This window comes from Falco naumanni, chromosome 1, assembly GCF_017639655.2.
Source record: "Falco naumanni isolate bFalNau1 chromosome 1, bFalNau1.pat, whole genome shotgun sequence".
Taxonomy (NCBI): Eukaryota; Metazoa; Chordata; class Aves; order Falconiformes; family Falconidae; genus Falco; species Falco naumanni.
In genome coordinates this window covers 93,646,692-93,668,603 of record NC_054054.1, presented here as the reverse complement: position 1 = coordinate 93,668,603, position 21,912 = coordinate 93,646,692, and positions in this window count along the sequence as shown.

Genomic DNA, 21,912 nt, shown 5'->3' with positions numbered 1-21,912 from the left:
GAAATGCCCCACACATTGTAACCGAGACCTTTCCAGTACAACATGCATCATACCATATGAAGTTTTCATTACGTAAGGTTACTTGTGACCTGGTGACAGTGGTACTGCACTAGTTTTTCATGGGTACCACCTGGGACACGCCATTTACGCAGATGACTGATGTCATAACTCAGGTTTAGGCAATAAACACTCTCCTCCTGCCATGTGAATGGTGCTCATTTGGGAAATGTCACCTCTGCTATTTAAAGCATTTTTTGGATCACTGCATTATTCTTAAGCCTGTCACCATACTTTATAAATCACGTAAGAGGAATTTATTATACAAACATCTCTCTGTTTTTTTAACTTTACAGTTTCCAGATCATCCCTGGCATTATGTACAAATTAGACATGACACATTTCCAGAGATGAGACAGAGATGAGAAGGGGGGTGCGTGCTCTCTGCAGCCACCCCCTCCTCCCCAAACAAACTGTCACTCGGGGTCCCTCTCACAGTGTATCACTGAGAAAACTGCCTCCTCTCTGTCTCCGGTGATGCTGAGTCAGACCCTTCTCTCCCTGCTTGGCCGTGCCAGATGGAACAGCACTATGTGCACCGCAGATCTGAGCCATGCTGTGCACAGAGGTGTCAGGCTTGCGCTTTTGCCTGGTCCTTGGCTGACATGTGTTTCTGATGTCCTCATCCTAATGAACCTCGGGTTACCCTGGGTCACTGCCTGCCCTTGCTCTGGGCCAGTCTTGCTCGCTTCTGGAGGAAAAGCCGTGTGACAGCTCATGGAGCTGACCCAGATCCATAAAGGCTCCTGCCTATACTCCTGAGCCTGTCAGAAGGGAGCATTAATATTTGCTCCCAGAGAGCACCAACCTCCACTGGGTGTCATCCCCCAGCCCGTGCTCTCTGTGCCCCAGCCTGGTGCTGCTGCTGGTGGCTGCTTGCAGGAGGTGAAGAGAAGAAACCTTATAGTTTCTATATAAGGTTATAGTTACTCTCCATCAGCCTGGAACAAAGAGGCAATCACAGGCTCCTTAAAGCCAGGTCTGGCCCTTGGAGACACTCCAGATTTTGAGGCACAGCTCTTCATAGCTGAAAAGATCTCACTGGAAGCTTTTGGGTGATGAGAACTGATTAGCGCGGGATTACTGATTAGCGTGGGGTTAGGTAGCAAGCATCCGTTGCGGCAGTACGCTGATGCCGACTTTGCATGTTGCAATGGAGCTCAGCTCCTGCGCTCCAACCACCTACTCTGGTGGATTCCTCTTCTCTGAGTTGCAGAAGAAAAGCAGAGCTGTAAATGAATGTTCACAATTATTACAGCCTGCAGTTGATAAGAATTATTTTAAAACTTCTGTCTCCAAGGACCACAAACTTAATCCCAGGTGAACTAAATAGCACATTATGCTATGCTCCGTGCCATTAAGCAATGTAAAAACCCACAAAAGCTAATATGGAAACGCAGAAATGGTGCATTAGTATACAATTTCAGGATTGTGAGAAAAATAACACATTTATAGAAAAGCTGGTTAGGTTTTATATATTTTCCACTGAAATCAGTTTGGTTTACAACTTAAAATTTTCATGAAAACATATTTTTTTACTAAAAGATGTAAAAAAATACATTAATTGCTGTCTCTAAACCATGCCCTGCTCTCCAAATAAAGGCAGTCATTCTGAACTGGTTCAAATGGAGGTGTGGAGACACCGTATCACAGACTCCATGGGATATATGGGGCTCTGTAGGGTGTGTAGGTTTTGTTGACCTGTTGGATATTATGGACCCAGTGCCCTGTGCCCTAGTCTGTCTTAGTCCGAAAGGCACGCTCTCAGGATAAGCCCACTACAAATTCTCCTCTGATTCACCACTAACTCTCAAATGTACTGTTTCTTCATAGAATATAGGCTTGGAAAGAATACTGGATGGTGGTCTTGTCCACCTCTTTTCACAGGGCAAGATCAGCTCCATTTGGCTCATTCCTAACAGACGTTTCCCTATTGCGATCTTAAGACCCACTAGTGACAGGGATTCTCTGACCTTTCCAGATACATCCAGACACTTGATTTTTCCTAACATCTGACCTGAAAAGGTACCCCTTAACCCCACGGCTCCTTGTCCCATCTGCTGCAGGGAACCAGTTTTGCTTTCCCTTCCTTCAGAAAGATATCTGCACCTCCTCCCAGTCTTGTCTTCTATCTTGCCTGTCCCTTCCAGTCTTGCCTGTTGGGACTAGTCTGTGACAATTCTTGTTATTCTCCTTTGAACACACTCCAGCTGACCCTTTTCTTTCTCAAAACAGAAAAAAAAATTATTCCAGCTGCTACCTTAGCAGTGAAGAGCAGGAGGAAGAGTGTAGTGTTTTAGAAGTGACACCCCTGTGTGTGGCCCCCAGAATGAAATGGGCCTTTTTTTTGGAGGCTGATTTGTCCTCTTGATCCATTTTCTCCCTGGGATACCTCCAAGCCCCTTCCTGCCAGCAGCTGCACCCTCACCGTTCTCCTTGTAGAACTTCATCCTGCTTTATTAATGCCTCTTTCCCTAATTCATGGTGAGATTTGGAATTTGAATCCTGTCCTTCTGCGTACACATGATCTCTCAAAACTTGATTATCTAGGAAATTAAATAAGCCTACAGTTTCTTCCATCATCTGGGTCGTTAATGAAAACATGGAATAGTGCTGGAGTCAAGGGAAACCCCTAAGGAACTCTACGCAGCCCTGAGATTAATGAAACTTTTTAATTAGAAATGGTGGGCAGGGCGGTAAGTATCCAGCTTTCTGGTGTTTTGAGCACTATGCCAGGAAGAAAATGCCCAGTTTTAGGCTGTTTTTAAAACCAGGGAGTTCACCCTGGAGCACACACCTCCCACGAGTGACTGACCAATGGGTTGAGGGTGAGGAGGAAGGACTGAAAACATTTTCCATGAGTGAGTCCAGGTCAGTTAAGCAACAAGGGTGTTGTCTGCTTTTTGGGCACTATTTACAGACTTTGTATTAAATCGCCATTCTTGAATTCTGGGTATAGAGTGTGTCTTTAGAATAGGGTTTTTCTTTAATGCTCCATTGTGTAGGCACCCATCTTTTTTTTCCTGCAGGTATCTGTGGTTTGGACTCTTTCATTGTTGCCTCTTGGTTTTTTTGTCATTTAACAGCAGTTTGAAAGTAACCGTAACATGAGCCCTGACTGCCATTTTAGTGTCACTTTGTCCCATCTGCTGTCTTAGACATCCCATGCAAAGTTGCCCCTACTGCTTCTCCAATAGCTTCTTCATCTTCCTGTGTGGAGGACATTGCCCTTTGCTCAGGATTTGGAAAGCCTTTTCATACTCAGCTGGTGGTGTAAGGTGGTTGCAGTCACATCATTCTTTCAGGAATCTTTTTCAAGGGCTTCCATTTGCTGCCGTGGGTGCATGAGCTGGAGAGCTCTGGCTGCTCTACAGCAGAGAGGGTGAGCTCTGGCCACCACCAGAACGGACCCTCCTCACCCTCCCGTGATGAGTGACGAGCCCACGGGGTGATGGACTGGAGCAGCAATGCAGACATCACACCTGCATCCTCCTTCAGGTCTCACGGGATGTATCCCTGGTCCATGTGCTCCGCTAACCATGCAGCTGGCTCAGGCTGGGGGCAGAGGATGGAGATGTGACCTATGACCACCCTCACCACCAGGCTCTCACTGCATGTGTGCTCAAGCCTGTTGCAAAGCCTTCCCTGGCAGGCCCAGGAAATTGCTCACTTGATTTTGTCCCCTCCCTCCAGCACAGACAAGGGCAACAGAAAGCCCATTCAGTTTGAGCCTGTGTCTCCTAGGAACAAGCTAATTTTCCTCCAATTTTCCTGAGATAAGGCTGCAAGGTTCATTATAATTAGGTGACTGTGCTCACCGCTGACTCCTGCAGGAGGATGTCACTGTACGGGGCAAGATAGACTGAGCCTGGAAAAACAGGGTGCAGCTACTGTCTAATAGGAGGGGGTCTGGGTGATGCTGCTAATGAGGCAGCACGTGCACTGGGAGGCACTGGCAGGATGTGGCTTCCATGGGCCCTGTCGAGTTCTAATTGTACAAGTTAATTATCAAGTGTACTCTTACACAAGTTTAACGTGAGCGACAGACAATTAATAGTCATGGGGCTGCATGCTAGGTCGTGGCTATGACATCCTCTCACTGATGTTTCTGCAAGTGCATGGTAATTTGTTGATGCCAGTTATACAAGATTACAACAGGCAACAAAATCTCTGAGTTACAAGTGTGAGCAGCAGACACGTAGTAATGAGCTTATCCACGGAAATAATGATGTTAGTGTAGGGCAAGTGCTCAGGTCTCCTTAGCAAAACAATTTAAAGGGCTAAAAAGTTGAATTTTCAGTTAATCTAGCCTGGGTGTGGATTTCCAACAATGAGTTCATAGTAACACTGTGCATCGGTGACCTCTGGGACTCGTCAGTTAGTTGGGCACTTGCCAGCGTTTTAGCATCCAGTGAACAGCAGCTGCAGGGCACCACCATGCAGGACCTGTCCCTTGGCCCATCCCCAGCCCAAGGCTTGCTCTGGAGGATGAAGGTGGTTATGGTTAGCGGCTTTAAAGAATGGAGCAGGGCTCACAATACTCTGTGGAGCTCCTGAGGAGGAAAAGGTGGCACCAGAGCTGCCACCCTTGCGTGTATGGGGCATTCGCCTGGGAGGAGTTCAGTCTCCTCTGAGTCTCTGGGAGCTGAAACTCACACCTCCTTCTCGCAGCTCCTGTCTGGTGGGAAATGCCAGCTCCAACCCCCCCCTTCCCTCCTAGGACAAGAAAAGCATTGAACATGGTTTCAGTACTTTTTGTGTGAAGTCTCAGAATATCAGAGATTGGCTTGTTTAAATGATGCTGGTACATGGAAGGCACTGACAATGAAGATGGCCATGATGGGGTATTGGGAAGGTCCAGTCCAACCAGTATGTACAGGCACCCTAGGACAGATCAGACCCATCGGGCTGGCAGCTTTCAGTGATGTCCATCTGGAGCATCTTGAGATAAGAAGGTAAGAAGGGAGAAGCAAAAGGAGGGGAGCTGGGCTCGGGAGAGGACAACAGACTGCAGCCCAGCTCCTGTACAAACATGAAGGCACTTTGTGCACCACAGCAGGGCCAGAACTTATCCGGCAGCCCAGACAGTCCTCTGCTCACCCCTCCTTTCTGCCTTTCGCAGCAGCATCCCTCCTGTTCTCTGTCCAAAGGAGCATCCTTCCTCCAAGCCCTGCCTGCAGAGAGCCTGTCCCGTGTCCTGGGGGATGCAGGCAGATGCTCCAGTGGGACCACCGGCTGCCTGGCCTGATTTCAGGGGATGGAAGCCCGTTTCGAGCAGCCTTATGACAAACATCAATTCTGCTTTTAAGTGGCAGATAAAACACAGGAAGGAAAGGAAGGGTCTCACCGATCCCTTGTTGCAGCGAGGCTCTTCCCCAGCACCTGCAATGTCATGCTGGGCATGGTCTGTAGCAGTCTCCAGGCACAAGCCTGTCTTCAGAGCATCACTGCCAGTTGCTCTGTTATACTCCTCCGCTACCTCTATTAATTGGCTTTCCCCAGCCCTCTCCAGCCCCTGTCTTCCTGATGATCGGCAGGGAACAGAAAAGCAAAGCTGACTGAAGCTGACAAGATTTCTTCTTAAGAAAAAAAAAAAAGAAAGCTTGCATTGGCTCCATCAAAGACTTTTATTAAAGCCACATGGGGAAAGAGCTGCCCTGTCAGACAGCTTTCTGCATTGAGAAAACATGAAAGAAGCCAACAGCTATAATCAGCTCCAGAAATTTATTGCATTTTTGACCCTGATGTGGTCATGCGCTGCTCAAGATTTCTTTGAAGGTGTTGCAGGTTTATTGATTGTGAAAAATGTCAATGTGTCACATGCCCAATTAACTTGGCACTTCTTGCAATCAATACCCTAATTGCCTTCTCTTTAGAGAGGCCTTTAATTTAATTAACCCCTCCCCCCCCCCCCTTGTTTTCCCAGCTAACACGTTTTAATAAATAGTTGATCTGGGGCCTCTGTTCTGTTTGCAATGGAGGAGATGAAGGAGGGTAGCTTTCTTGTAGAGATGCAACATCTATTCCCAAGGGCCTCTAAAGCTGTATATCAACTTACTGGGAACAACAGATGAACAGGTACTGAAGATGCTTTTTTTTTTTATTTGCTTGTTGCCTGCATCTTCTTGGGCACCAGGAGACAAATCCTCCTTAGCAGAAAAAAAAATGTGTGAGAGACCTGACCTCTCCAGGGTTGTGAATGGAGCTGACACTAAGAGGCTGCCCTGTGAAAGTCCTATTGGAAATGAAATTTTTGGTGTCATTTTGAGTATTATTTTTTTTTAGCCAATGAACAAAGTTTTGTAGAGCTGTTGGTGTGCTGAGGTTGTCAAGAGTTAATCTGGGTGTTCTTGCTGTGGCTTTGTTTTTATTAGTACTTAACAAATGGATGTGGCGTGATTAGCCTGGATTTAAAAACTGGCTAACTGCTAGATCTCAGGATATAATTGTTGGTGGTACATCAGCCTTCAGCGCAGTCATTTCTAATTGGGTCCCACAGGTATCTCCTCTGGACTTGGTGCTGTTCTGTATCTTTAGCAATGATCTGGAAGAAAACAGAAAATCATTACTGATAAAGTTTGAAGATGACACTGAGAGACTGCTGAAGCAGTAAATAATGACAAGAGTGGGGTAATCAGGTGGTGGTGTTTATATCGCTTAGTAAATTGGAGGTGATAAAACAGCCCCTGGTTTAATGCAGCTAAATGCCAGGTCATAAATGTGGGGAACAAGAGATATGTTATGCTTGCAGGGTGGGGGAGAGGATGTGGTGAGAGTGATGTCTCCAAAAGGCTCATGCGATTGTGGTGGAAATCCGTCAGGATTACGAGCTTCTCATTTGCTATTGTGATTAACACTGGAGGTGGAATATGCAGAGGTAGACCAGCTTGAAGTTTAATTTCAAATAATAATATAAAAAAGAAATATTGAAAAATAACCCGAAGGTAATTGTTCTCAAGAATTTATTCTCCCCCTTCACTACTCCCTCCCACCTCTCTTTTTATTTTGCTTAGCCAAGGAAATGGCTAGTCTTCCAAAATCTGATACTTTGGTAGTATTATTTGAGAGGAAAGAGACACTGGAAATCAGATCTTAGCTGGGAAACATTCCCTTTTCCTTTATGGCCAGCTGTATTTAAATATAAGATCAAAGGTATTAAGTGGAAGGCAGCACAGCCGTTTAAGCGGGGGCTGCTGTCCTCGGGGAGCAGAGGCGTAGGCAGAGGCATCCACACTTACTCCTTGATCTCAGACTGCAGAGAGGAAACCCTTAGAAAGGGGATTAAGAGGGAGCAAACAACCCAGTACCCCTTCTGTCAGCCACAGGTCCCTTGAGAGAAAAACTACAGGGAAACCATCATCTTCTCTCTGGCCCAACCCACAATTACTTAACAAAACAAATTAAAGCCAGCTAGGGCTGCTGGATTTCAGCTGGTGCTGGGGACCCTCATCCAACAGACCAGGTTTCTCCCCTTTGCAACCTTTCTGGCTCAGGACAGTGGTGGGCTCTCACCCTCCAGGCAATGCTTTATTTGTGACCTCTGCCCAAGGCCTCCCGGACACTGGTCTCTCCCTTCCCCTCCCACGTCAGCACTGGGAACTTTCTTGGCTGCCTGCTTTTGCTGCAGCTTGTGTGCCCTGGTGTTGGTGGTTTCTGCTATCACAGGCGGGGAAGGTTTGGGTGAGGCTGGTCCCAGGTGTTCGTTGCTCTGGCTTTGGCTGTCTCCCACCTGCCGAAGTGCCCAGGGATGCACTGTAGGCACTAGAACTGATGAATTTGGGCACCCACAAACCCGCCTAAGCCCTGGGGACAGGGAACTACTTTCTGCCTTGGGCATGTGAGGACACCTGTGCTTGAAAGCCCAGAGACCTTTCATCTGCCCTTGGAGGCACTCAGCTTTGGGAAAAAGCATTTTCTCAGCAAGTGCCCAGGTATGCTGCAGACACCTGCAACACAGCTGCTGGCAGGGGAGGCTTTCTGCAGGCACCAAGTGATGAGTGTGTGTCCCAGGACCTGGTAGAGGCTTTGTGTGGTGCCCTTTGCAGCTGGTCAGGACTCACATACCCACCATGAACTGGACCAGCATGGTGCTTGGCTGTTGGGTAGGATGCTCTCTGCACCCTGGGGGCACTGACACCTCAGCATGCCCCAGGGACAGCATGTAGCCCCTGCTGGGTGATATGCTCTAACCATCCACTGCTGTGTAGAGGGCCACAAGGTGTCTCACAGGGCTTTGCTCTGCACAGGCCATGCTATGGAGTTGGTGCTTTGCTCAGGGCTTGGTCAAGCGTCTGGGCCAGGGGTAGGATGGATGCTGCTGTGCTTGGGTGTCCCTTTGGGGTTCTGCAGTCCTGCTTTGGACTCGCAGTTTGCTCTGGACCATGGCAAAGACAATCTGTTTAATAAAGTGCCCAAGGACAGCCATGCTATAAACCTCCCCACAGTGGGCACCATGAGTCCAAAGAGTGGCTTATCCTCACTGGCATAGCAGAGCAGTCTCATGGCACAGCTAATAGTGTCCAAACATGGTGTGGGCTGTGACTGCCACTGTTTATTTGCAGCTCCTTTTTGGAGGAATACAGATACCAGCATCCTGGCGAGAGCCACGGCTCTGGGAGCGTTCATGAACTTGCTGCTGGCCAAAGTAGCACTCGTGAGCTGGTTCTCATAGGCACTTCTGTGCAGAGGGAGCTGGAGAGGGTGTTGTAGTGCCTTCTAGGCAAGGCACAGGTCCCCTATGTGGATGAAAACATGGAGATGACCATGGGAGAAGCAGCTGAAGTAGGCTTCTGAAGCATGTATCTGAGAGTGGCCGCACTGGCAGATGGAGAGGGTGAGCATGGATGAAAGACACAAGCAGAGCAGCTGACAAGCAATTAATATTAATGTATCATTCCCTAGGCTTCTCCTAAACTAACAGGCCATGAACAAATGGCACCTGGAGTAAACATTTTGTAAGCAACCCGCTGCCTGTGGGAACTGTCCCAAAGCACCTCCAAACGGCTGCTATCTGCCTGCTCTGTCTCTAACAGAAGCAATGATTTTGCTGGTCCCTTGAGTGGTCTCTGAGGACAGATTTCAGTGGGCTGGCAAAGGCAGAGCTGTAAAGTCTTTACTGCCAGTCCCTGCATTTCAGAGCTGCATCTACCTGTTCATAAGAAATCCACAGTACATCTAAAGTAGCCTGCTGTTGTCTGGGTTTCCCCTGCTCTTGGTTGGTGCTCATCTACATGTACCAAGCTCAAAAGCTTGTCTGGGATCAGGCAGTTCCTCGGGGCCCAGCGTGGCTCCTTCCCTAGGGGGGGTGGTCCTGGTGCATTCCCCACACCTGCCCCACAACGTGTAGTAGCCTCTACTGAGCAGTGCCAAGCAAAGGAACAAATCATGAAAGACACTGGAAGGAGACCTTCAGCTGTGCTCCCAGCCAGATTTTGTGACCATCTTTACTCTTCCACATCAGTGGAGGCTGTGCACACCCAAAATTCAGGCAAGCTCCAGCTGTGCCTGTAATGCAGCCCAAGGCAAGTGCAAGGAATTGTTGCTGAGTTGAGTCTGGTGACAGCAAGACCATGGGATGCTGCGTATTGTGCTGCTGGCAGGTCAGAGGGACCAAGAAGCCATGGAGAACAGTGAGGAGATGAGACTGGCAGAAGGGAAGCAATCATGGGAGGCTGTTTGCAGTCAGGAAAAAGGATTTTCCAGGGGGCAGGGACCTGATGTGGCTTCTTGACATGGAGAAGAGCTTCCCGATACCCAGAGCGTGCAGACAAGGTGAGGCTGGGTTGTAGTGGAGGCTGATGTGACCTTTCTGACCCAGACAAGCTGTAGAAATCTCTGCCCTGTGGCACTTCATGCAGGTTTGGAGATGGCACGTCAGCTGGAGCAGTGGGAAATCCTTACTGTTTCTTCTCCAACAAGGAGCTTTGCTCCCCAGGCCTCTTCTTCCTTATTTTCCTCAAGAGCTGGGTTTTCTTAGGAGACACTAGCTCTCTGATTTCTAAGGATTAAAACTCCCGAAGCCTGCTGGAGAGCTAGCATGCATCACATGTTCTTTGCACGGCTGCTCCCAGCAGTGACTCATCGCCCCTGCCCACCTGGGGCTGCTGGAAAATCTTTGCAGAAAGGTCGCGGGCTGCCTTTCAGGAGCCAAAGTTAGCTCTGCGCGTGTGCGTGCATGTGGATAAGCATTCCTCTGGCCATCTGGTGGGATATATCTGCTGAATGGACATACCCACCACATTTCTTTCTGCTTCCTGATAGCAGAGAAAGCGGATGATTTCAGAGCTAAATAAGATTGTCAGCCAACCTGAGGGGCCCTGTGGCTTCTTCCAGAAATAAAAAGACAGAGCATCTGCTTTATGGATGCCACACTCTTTCCCCTGATGGAGGGGGGAAAGTGTTATGCCTGTGGATTTCAAGGTGTTTCTGTGACTGTGGTGGTGAAGCACCTGTGCTGGAGCAGAGGGTGCATGGGAGAACAGGGCTGGCAGAGTGCCTGCCTCTTGGAGCATCCAAAATGATTTCTTCTGCCCATGCGTTAGGTTAAAAGAAATGTATTATGTTCCTGGTGGGACAATTTGGGCCTCCAGAAGGGAGGACAACTGTGTGCCTGCAGCAAGGTCTGCGCTGTCTTGCTGTCTTTTGCCTTCAGCATACAGGTATGCCTGTCGCTGCCCATCCTCGGACTCTGCCTATCCCTATTCAGACACATTAGGGCGTTTTCCACCTCACAGGGATTAAGCATGGCTCTTTGAAAGAGGTACTGGGTAAGAAGAGAGCACTAGAACATGTTAACCTTTTCAACAGGCCCTGAGTAGCTGTGGGGAAGAGTAGGATGTGAGAAACACTCCAGGTTAACCTGCTGGTTAGGTCCACCCCCTGTGGAGGTGGACACCCCTATCTCAGCAGGTTGCAGCTTGCCTCCCCGTGCAAAGTTACGGTTCACAGGTGAACTCTCTAGTCTTATTTCCAGAAAACACCAGAGCTGATCGTTACCCTCTTACAAGTCCTTGCTTCAAGCCAGTATCTCCTAGGCAGAAAGTTTTAATTTAAAATTTGTAGTGTTGGTGAATCCTCCCCAATCCTTGGTAAATTAGTTCCAGATCTCAGTGTTAAGACTTCTGTGCCCTATTGCTAGTTTCAGTCTGGCATCACTTTGTACCTTGTTAGATCTTTGCTGGTTTGAAGAGCTCTGGGCTATCGGATTTCTGCTCCCCGAGCAGGCAACTGCAGATAATGATCAAACCACTCTTGACCTTCCTCCTGATACATAAAGCAGATCGAGAGTCTGCAACCCATTCTCCCAATTCCTTCCTGCACCTTCTCCAGTTTATCAGCGTGCTTCTAGCGTGGGACATGCTATTCCAGCAGGGGCACCACCACTGCTGGCCCCAGAGGCATAGGCTTTTTCCTTCTATTGGATAATCTGTTACTTGATATATCTGGAAATCACTCTAAGCTTGTCCCAGCTGCTCCCTGACGTGGCTCTGCAGCAATGACACCTCCACCCCCCAATATACCCAGCCTGAATTATTAATTCCTGGGGGGGTGTGCTTTCACATTTGGCAGCTTTCACAGGCTTGTTGCCAAATTTTCCAAAGGGATTTAGGGGCTAACCTATTCTCTGCTGTGTTTAGCCAGCCCTTCTGGTCTGCATGCTGGCTGCATACCTTGGCAAGGAGGATTTTACTCCCTTCTCCCAGTTCTTGTGAAAAACATTAACTGTTGTATGGCCGAGAGCCAGTCTCATTTGCAGCCCTCAAGAAACATCCCTGCTGCGTGACGCTCTTTGTGCACATTTACATTTTGAGCCCTCACTCAGGAGGCAGGCTTATCTATTCAGAGTACGTTATGTTCGTTCCCTGATGATTTTGGAAATGTGGAGCAATCGTGGCTCTGAGGCGTCTCTGATAACGCCATGGGGGATGTGAAGGAATAACTTGAGCCCCATCCTGCTCTGGCATGCATCTTCTGCTTGAGTGTCCAGCGTGTCCACCAAGGGGGGGAAATGTCATTTGGGATCACGAGGTGGTGGGAAGCAGGAGTGTTTAATCAGCCAGTCCCTAGTCTCTGTCTGAACATGAGCTTCTGCCTCCAAACAAACAAGTGGGAGAAAAATCTCATAATAAATTGAAATACCTTCTTGGCTGAGAGTGGGGAGGACTCCTGCCCCAGTTCTCTGCTCCTCTTAGGAGCTCACCATCAAAAGCAGAACAGGCTTACACATCGTCGGGCAACGATGAAGGCAGCCAGTGCAATCCCTCCCTCTCTGAGTGACGAACTCTGATGGTTTTGTTCTGATTTAAAGGGTGCCATTGGGAATCTGTGGGATTTGCCTTTGGCTTCAAGCCTACTAGCCAATTTTACAAGAAGATTAAGGAATTGTAACAGAAAAGATCCAAACACCCCTGCTGCTCCCAAAGGCAGCCTCTGTTCTCAAAACAGTAGGAAATCCCTGCTCTTTCTTACCAGCGCTAACCAGCCGTATCCACTGCGAGGATGCATGCACAAGGTGAATGCCATCATGGCTGGCTCGCTCTTGGCCTTGACCACAGCCCCAATCCCCAGTGACACTGCTTGCAACTTGTCAGATCTGATGTACTGAGTTTCTTGAAGCCTGACACTCCTTTTACACCCTCTAGTGCAAACTGGAGAGATGTGAGCTAAGGCCAGGAGAACAACAGCACCTTGACATAACATCTGCAACAAGGAGCTGCAAGGAACTCTGTGCTTAGCTACTCTGGATGGTGGAGGGTCATGTTTGACACATGAAACATCCCTGGACCACGGATTCACAGTTGAGACAGTGCTGAACTGAGTAGTCTGTGGAAAGGCATTCCAGGATATGGACACATCTCAGGACCTTGCCAGCTCCTCTCATGGGAAGAACTATTTTCCTGCAAAAAGCAGGGCAGCTAGCTGAGGTTGCAATGCTTCTCCCTTAAATGTTTTTCTTGCGCACATCTTCCTACAGGTGATCTGCATGGAGCCAGCCAGGATGCCAAAGACTTTTAAAGGGTGCGCTGACAGGCCTGTATGCAACTGATGAGACTGCAAGGATCCATCTCCTGATCAAATGAAAAAGCATTTGGCAAAGATTTGATCTGATCTGAGGAGACATCCTGTTCTTTCATCCCAAGCGTGAGTTATCGTGCAGCTGAGATGCTATATGCAGGCTGCTGATTCTGCAACTCTTCCTGGGCGCCTGTTAGCTGCCTGGTGCCCATGGCTCGATAAGGAGCTGGTAAGGGGTAATCGCCTAAGACTTTTGCTTCATTTTGACCATCCCCGGCTCTGAATTACATGTAGTTCCCTGCATCTTGTTTTGATCCTGAAGGCTGTTTGGACTTCCTTTGGGAAATGAAGATGGGGCCCTGCTGACCAGCCAGAGCTCTGACCCTGAAGTTCCCCAAACACTTGCGGATTTGCCCAAAAGAGCTGCGGAGAGCACTGCCAGGGAGGCACCAAAGTGGATTTCCTTGGCCAGCCTGAAGACTGGCAGAACTTTCTCAGCAAACTGAGTTTGATAATGAGGGTCAGCCTGGATTTGAGAGAAAATCCAGCCCTGAGCAGGGTTGACCACTTATGCAGGAGGTGGAAGATGAGGAGATGGTGGTGTATGAGATCAGCCTTCAACTTGGGAAGTTCCTGAGAAGTTTGAAGCTTTTTTTTGCAAGAGGAGGAGGGTTTCAGGAAAGTGTCAAGAGAACATGAGATCATATCATTGCGCTTATTTATATACCAAACCCGGCATCTGTTGCGCCCAAGCTCGCTGCAGTCCTCAGCATTAAACATTTCATTAGCCCACAGCCCCTCTGGCAGTGCTCACACCCGCACACAGGCTGTTTAGCAGCCAATCCATCCATTTAATTTCTCATTAAACTTTAGATGTAATGAATTTTTTAGTGGTCAAATGAATAAAGCAGTTAAAATAAAAAATGGCTGGATAGCAAAGGTTTGGCCTTCGCTATTTTCAGCCTTTAATGATGTTGTGGTGAAGCCAAGAAGTGCCTGTGCTTGTTTGCTGGGTGAGCAGGTCTCTTCTGGGGGAGGTTCTCTGGAAATACCATCCTTCCAGCATGAGCCGGAGGCTTTGATCTGAGGAGGGGAAGCCAGGGAATAGTCAATCCCATCAACAAACACTTTGTAGAAGAAAATGTTTGGAATCTTTAAAGGGCCAGCTTTCCTTTTTTTCAGGTTACTGTTTGCAGTTTTTTTAAAACAATTATGCTGAAAATAAATAGCCACCACCTACCTTTAGTAGAGCTGACAGATCTTCAGATGATTAACAGCTGCTACCATTTTAATTAGCTGAAAAACAATGTTTCTGAGAGTCCTAGACAGAAAAGTGGTTTATGTCTGTGCACAAATTAGTTTTTGTGCCTGCTAGCATTCATGGTGTCACTCTGTACATCTAAAGTCACTGTGCATTTGGGCAGAGGCCTTAGCATCATGAGTGGGATGTGTCACTGCTGGCTTTCAGCTCACACAGGCCACTGTGTGAATGAGGGACTTTGCTGTGTGACTCTGGTCATGGCCATGCCTTTGCTTTTGGCAAGGAACTCTCTACAGGAGCCAGTCTCATGAGCTCTCCAAGCAATCTGCAGGTCTGGAATTGAGCCTGGAGGTGGCTCTGCCCTTCTTAGAGCAGGACACCTGAGAAGGCAGCTTTGCATGTCGCACAGCACCACTGTGGCAATGAACCATCATCCTCCTGTGATGTACAGCATCACTGGGTCTTGATGCTCTGCCAGGAAAGAGGCAGTGAGTTTGGGGTCCAGGTCCGGATGGAAGCATCTAGATGCAGGTGTTACATGTGGGTGGCTCGATGTGAGGTGGATGTCTGAGTCCCACCATGCTCAGTGGGGTCTGGAGAGCAATTCAGAGCATGCTGTATACTGCTCTTACTGAGTCCAGCTCTCCAGTGCCTGGATATCCTTCTCCAGGTCCTTCCTACCAGCCCTGTGGTACTAATTGCTGACCTGATTCTCACCTCTGTCTAGCACTGGAGGACAAAATCTATGGCTGGGTTTGGGAGGGCGTGATTAAGACCAAGTATATCCCAAAGCAGCAAAAAGCAAAGAAGAAGCAGGAGGAATGACAGACCTGGAGGCTTGGCCAGGAGAAGGTAAGGACAGGTGAAAGCAGAGGCAGCAGATCAAGGAATGCAAAGGTGCCAGGAACCTGGGCACGTGCTCAAGGACAGAAACACTATCCAGAGGATGTTAGAGCCTGGAAGGGCTGGAGAGAAAGAAGAGGTGGCAGCAGAAAGTGAAAAACACTTCTCCTTCAGGAAAGACCCAGAGGCTTGTATGCTGAGGAAATGCAACGCCACAGAGAAGGCAAGCAAATGTTGAAGGTGGGGAAAAGAGGCTGAGAGATGGAGAGGATGGGAACATCAGAGTACATGGAGATTTGCAGGAGGAGTCAGGATGACGGAGGAGTCACCCTGCAAAGGTAGAGTGGGAGCAATGGGTGTTTATGAGAGCAAATGAGGTACAGAGAAGTCCTCTGGGGTTCTCTCCCTTTTGCTGTACTCAGTCAGCTTCTCCTTATATTTGCCTTTGATGTTTGGGTTTTTTCCTAAATGAATAAGAACAGGGCCTGAAGTTCCACCACTAAGGAAGAAAAAAGTGTGTTAACAAGTTTCCAGCTTCAGGATATAGGCTCACACCTAGTCAGCTGGGACAGGAAGAATTCAATCTGTCCTGACTATATACATTTGCACAGTGCAATGTATATTGGTCTTCCCGTGTAATACCCAGTATGACTCACTTCTAGAAGCTAGATTTGCTGGACTGTTGGTTCCTTAGAAATCCCTAAGTTACGGTATGGTTTATTACAGTGTTTTACGTGGTTTGTCTTCAGGAGCCAGCCTGTATACAGGCGTAAGCAGCAACATTTGCCTCCCAGCAGGCGAGTTGTACATGGGTGTGTGCGATGCCTTGAAGGCAGTCTGAGCATCCCGGCGGGTGGCTGCGTGCCCGGATCATGGCCACTTGCCAGCATTGCCAGTCTGATAATTTACAGAAGAGCAGATCTTCATTCCTGCGAGTGAAGAGTCTAATAAATAAATCAATAGAGATGTGTGAGGAATGAATTGTCCGTCGGCTCCAGACAAGCTGTGGCTGACGGAGTAGAAGACCTCACCTGCCCAGGCTCAGCCAGCCCAGGGCTGCTGCTGGGGGGGTCCCTGGCAGTGGGATGTGCAAAGGGACTCTCCTGCATCAATTGCTGAGCTCAAGCCCAGAAGCCTTGGCATGTAGAAGAGAGAAAACATCAAAAGGACACTTTGACACATACTTAACATTTTATATATTTTGTGTAAAATAGCGAAAAGGAGTATTTTAAAATATTCATCTCCTGGGAAGGCAACCGGGTGGATAAAAGGCTCCCAGTCTGCAGGGGAAGGGGGAGGAGATGGGGGCTGATGTCTGTTGTCTTTGACTGGAGAAGGAAATAGCAGGCGATTCCTGAGAGCACCCAGGGAGGGCGAGGGGAACTGGCCAAGAGCCCCCAGGCTCTCCCTGCCAGCTCCAGGCACATTTGGTAACTGCAGTCAACACTGCCTGAGAGGTGGCAATGCCACCTCCCAGGATTAAATCACAAGTCTTACTCTGGATGATGCCTTTGTCGAGGTGCTAGCACCTGGAGTCCTGCTGCAAAGTGTAGTTCTCAGGTTTTATTTTGCAGAGGAAAGTTTTAAGCCTCTGGTCTTGGAGAGGTTTGAAATCACTACCACGGCACAACTCAAAGGTCTGGATGCTGGAGGATAAACCATGGTGGTTTTTAGGTTTTGGGGTTTTTTTTATCTTAGTATGCTGTTGCTAAGCCAGGCCCAAGACTAGGGGAGGGGAAAGGATTGAATGTCTGAGTTCTAATATTTGGGCCAGTGATGCAGATACCCGGAGGCTGGAGGGACTGCATCTTAGCTCCTCACCAAAAGAACAGAATTGATAGCAGGTACATGCATGCCTGCTCATCATCCTCCACTCGACAGCCTAAATATTTGTATCTGTTCTACCTCCGTACGCAGCAACATCAGGCACATAGGAGAGCAGGACAAAACCTGTTCAGAAACACCAAATTCATCCTTTGATACCACCCTTCAGTATCACAGGTGAGCCAGACCCTTGCTGGGTTACACTGGCAGAACTCACTGCATTCCCTGCTCCAGACCAGAGGATTTTACTGCTACTTCCCTCCCTCAAAGGGCTGAAAAGCACGCTGGGCTGTGAGAGGTGCCAAGCTGTGAAGGTCCAGGTTAGGTTGTGCTTTTCCCTGTTCCCCCAATAAACCAGACGTTTAGTCCTAGGTGGGACCATGGGTAGTTAAGTTCCCTTTTCTGGGCAAAGAGTGATGCAGGACGGGCGTCATTCAGATGCATGTCCCAACTCCTGCCCACGGAGACATGGTATCTATAGGGTGATAGCTCTCCCTGTCCTTTGGTGACCAGGACCCCACCCAGGCTCCCTTGCTGGCTTGATTGACAACCCCCTTTTTCCACCCCCTCCTTTCTCTGTCACCTGAGATGTCACTTCCCTGTCAGCTCTGTCTGCTGTGCCTGGTCCTGTGACCTGTTGGCTGTCCCAGCATACTGATGCCAGACCTTTCCCTCCCCACGCCACTACAGGACAGCAGACCCCCTACACGTCGGGAGACCTGGGAGATGCAGTCACATCAACCAGAGATGCTCACCTGTAGTGGGTGCTGGGTGGGGACCACTCATCCCTGGGGCACTGGTGGGTGAGGAGGGTGACCTCTGGGGTGGGCTGCAAGAGGACACTGTGGCAAGGGACAGCATGTTGTGGGATGCTCTCGCTGTACAAGGAAGGCTTTCAGGATTTAACTTAATCCACTTCCTCGATTAAGCTACTGCAAACTAAAGTCAGTCTGCTTTGCGAGTGCCTGTTTAAAGCGCAGTGTGCTTTGCCTAATCCCTTCCCTTCAAGGCTGTTCTTAATTTTTTCCTTTATTTTCCAGAGTATGCCTGAGAGAGGCTGCTGTCAGGGAGGGGTTCATGCAAAGCACTCCCATGCCCAACCTGCAGATGCTAGGTTTCTGCATCCAGGGGGAGCAGGGCAGGGGGCTTTACATCTTACAGTGCTTTCCCACCTCCCTGTGCCAAGTCATCTGCCAGGAGATTCTTGTGGAAGTAGGTTATCCTTAGTCAGGAGAGGGATGAGCCTCCTGCTCCCTTCACAAAAAAAAAATCCTCTTCTGGGCAAAAATGGCAGTGAAAATGCCGGAGGGTGGGGTGGGAAAAGTTTATTTGGAGGATTCGTTTCATGTGTTGTTTTACCCTAAACGTTGCAAAGCTATGCTTCCCCCCTCCAAACAGCAACAACCCCTTTCTCTCTGAAGCAAAACAGCTAAATGAATCCTTAGCAAGGGGAAGCCTGCTAAGTGCAATCTGGTGTTCAGGGCTGGTGAGCTTTGCAGCGCAATTTGAAATTTGTCTACTCCTGACTTTGTGTTCTCCCAGATGCACAACGAGAGGTCATATACATAACAAAGCAATTTTCTTCTGCAATATCTATCAGGGCATATGCACAAAGTGCACATATGCCTCTCTGCACCTTCTTAGCCCTTCACAACAGCTCTTGCTACAGTCTTCTGTAAAAAGGCCTGGGAAACTGGCCCTCTCCTGCTAGGGAGACCTCTGTGAAGAGCAAACCCAAAGGCCAATAAAGTTGCCTCTCTGAGCAGAGAGGAAGTGAGAGCAGATCCAACACTTTCTAGCTCAGAGGCCCATGAAGAGGTGCTACATGCAGAACACATCTGCAGTGAACACCCACGTCCATGGAAAGCGCTGAACCGAAGGTGCTGCGTGGACCACAGCAGCAGGTCATTTGGCCCGTGCTTATGCTCAGTGCAGCAAGGCACAGGGCAGCGGCTTGCACGAGGTGGTGAGACTGGCAGCATGTGGGAGCTGAGCTTGTCCTAGAGGAAGGCAGCTGTGGAGGTACTTTATGGCTTCTGAGATGAGGTGGGGTATGTGCTCAGAGCTCCAGGTGAGAGGAGAAGGTGAGCAGAAGGTGCTGGCGGAGGGTTCTGACCATCTCCTGGCTTCTTCCAGCTGCTGTCAGATCTTCTTACACCCACACTGGCTTTATCCATGTCCCATCATAGCTTCTACTGTTTCTCCTGGACCCTAGTGACAGCTCCTCTGGTCCCTGTCTTCTCTGGCTATATTGGAGAACTTCACTGTCAGCTTGGAGGCGTCCTCCTGCTTTTTTGCTAGAGCAGATCCCTGCCTGGTCCAGATGCAGCGGGACTGCAGTGAGGATGCCTGGCAGTGGGAGGTGGGGAGTGCTGGGAGGAAGATTTTGCAGGGGTGTGCTTTGTGCACATGTGACAGCAGGAGCACGGGCATTTTCCTAGGGCTGATGTCTGAACAGTGGTGTCTTTCTGGTGACGATTTTGAGGTGGACCTGCTCACTGGAGGTGGAGGACTGTGCCTTGAGAAGTGGGGTGGGGGGACGAGGGCAACAGCTGGTCACGGTGGGTGTCAGGCACTGGGACAGCTAAAGCAACGTGTCTGTTTAGTCAGAAGAACACCTCATTTTCCAAAACATTTCCATTCCCATTCTATAATTTCTTTTCAGTGAAAAATACGAAAACTGTAAAACAAAATTTCCCATGGAGGCTTCCTGTTTTGACAAAAAATCAATTTCCCATTGAGCAGATATTTTAAACAAATATTTCTGCCTGCTGTATGAGGAACGAAGAGCATCAGTCACACTTAGGGAAGGAAGGAGCGTGTCGTGGTAAGCGGTGACTCTGAGATGCTTGGGCTTGTGACAGAAAGCATCTGCTTTGAGCTCCCTGGGCAGAACTTTGGCTAGAGACCTGGTGTGAGGTGGGATGTGTCACCCCTCTTTTGTGCCCAGTCCTTTTCCTAAATGGTGGAGAAAGATGAGGGTGGTTGAGTCACCTGGGAGAAGAGCCCTGAACAGAGCAGATGTGCTGGCACATCTGTGTCTCTTCTGATGGCTGGGGAAACCAGAGCTGCCTTGCCAGTTTTCAGTGTCTAGGGTCAGGATAGTGAAAATTAAATAAGATGAATCCCTCCCTGTGGCACCTGCATGTATAAGTGGTGATGGGGGTAGCAATGGGGCTGTGGGCATTCCCTCTTTCAGCAGCAGTGTTTGCTCGGTTGGCTTGTTCCTTATGTTTTGCTTCTCTGGAGGAAGATTGAAATGGTCAAGCAGACCCCCTAGGAGAGAGGAAATTTCTCCCGTCCTGAAAGCAGCTGAGCCTGCCTGGGGAGAGACGTTTCTGAACTAAAAGGCAGGAGGGAGAGCATAAAGAAGCTGCAGCAGGGAGCCGGGCTGTTGACATAAAAAGCTGGGTCTCCAGAGAGATAGAAACAAAACTTCCTAGGGATAAAACTTCCAGGAATGAAACTTGCCAGGACCGTGCGGAGTGTGCTGCAGCTCAGAGTGCTGCTGCATTCACTGAAGGCAGGCTTGGAAGCAGGGACCCACTTGCAAGGGCTCTGTAGGCGGGGGAGAGCTGTTAATGAGCCTTTTCATGTCTGTGCTATCTGATCTAATTCTATTCTGTCACTTTGATTTTTTTCTTTCTGTGTAAAAGTTAATGCACGTTATAAATAATACCTGTCTCTCGAACCGACTGATCTTCTTTGGGGAGCTCATTTTGGGGGAAAAAGGCTGGGAAGAGATACCTCAAAGCTGTGGCTAAATTGGGGTGCCATCACAACTGCACGCGTGGCATCGCACACGAACCGGTGCTGGTTTGTCAGGCTGCGAAGAAGAAAGGCTTGAGAGCAGATTTTTAAAGGTGTGGGAAACCTTTGTAGGATGGGGGGGTTAAAGGCCATTGTGCCTACTTCATCGTTTAGAAAGGAGCCTGGGACGCAGCTTAGGTTGTTCTTAAAGGCCCTGTATGGGAGAAGGTTTCCAACACTGTAAAGCTCTTTCACTCTTTTGGACAAAGGCAGGATATCGGTGAGAAGCAGCAGTCAATAAAATTGAAAGGTAGAGGAGCTCACAGAGGGAGAGACACCAGTCGCAGATGGAAAGCCACAAAAGCCTTTAGACATCTCCTTCCAACTAAAGCTGATGCCTAGGTGAGTGGATGCTCCTTTACTTGTGCCCTTCTTCACTGAACCGAATTCTGCAACAGCTGGTGAAAGCTGGTACCCACAAACTAAGAGCTTGTAGGCAAACAGCTCTGCTTAGACTAAAAATAGAGCAAGCAGGGCTGTATGGCTTGGAGGTTCTGCTCTGCCTGAACCATCTCCATTACTGACTGTTGTCACCTTTTATACAGCTGGTCTTAATCCTCAGATGAGTCCTGCACTGGCTGAGCCAAAGCTTAAGGCTCAACCCCAGCCAAGCATACCGCGTGGGTTTAGCCTGGGTGATCGCAGTGGTCCTTCTGGCCCCAGAAGCCACAAACAAGTGACCAAACCTTTACTTTGGTGCCCACTGGTTCCCTTGGTCTTCATCTCTAAGCTACAGCAGTGGGTGGCTGTGCCAGCTCACACTCACAGGAACCTGCTGTAGCAAAGTCCGGCAGTGTCTCAGCATGGTCTGCATTCAGGCTTGTTGCCAGCAGGTCAGTGGAGCTTTCTTCTTCCAAGGTCTCTCATAAGAAACCTGAGGATGAGGACAGCAGTTCTTAGGAGAGAAAAAAAAAAAATAATATGAGAGGAGATCTTGCTCCTCGCACTTAACTACATGGCTGTCCATTTTATTTCTGCAGAGGGAAGCTCTCCTGCTTCTCTCTACGTGTCGTTTCCTTCTCTGCTGCTGACAGTTAAGCAGCGCACAGATCTTCTCTGTCCTCTGCTCTCTTCATCTGCCGTATAGGTGTGTTGCTGATCGA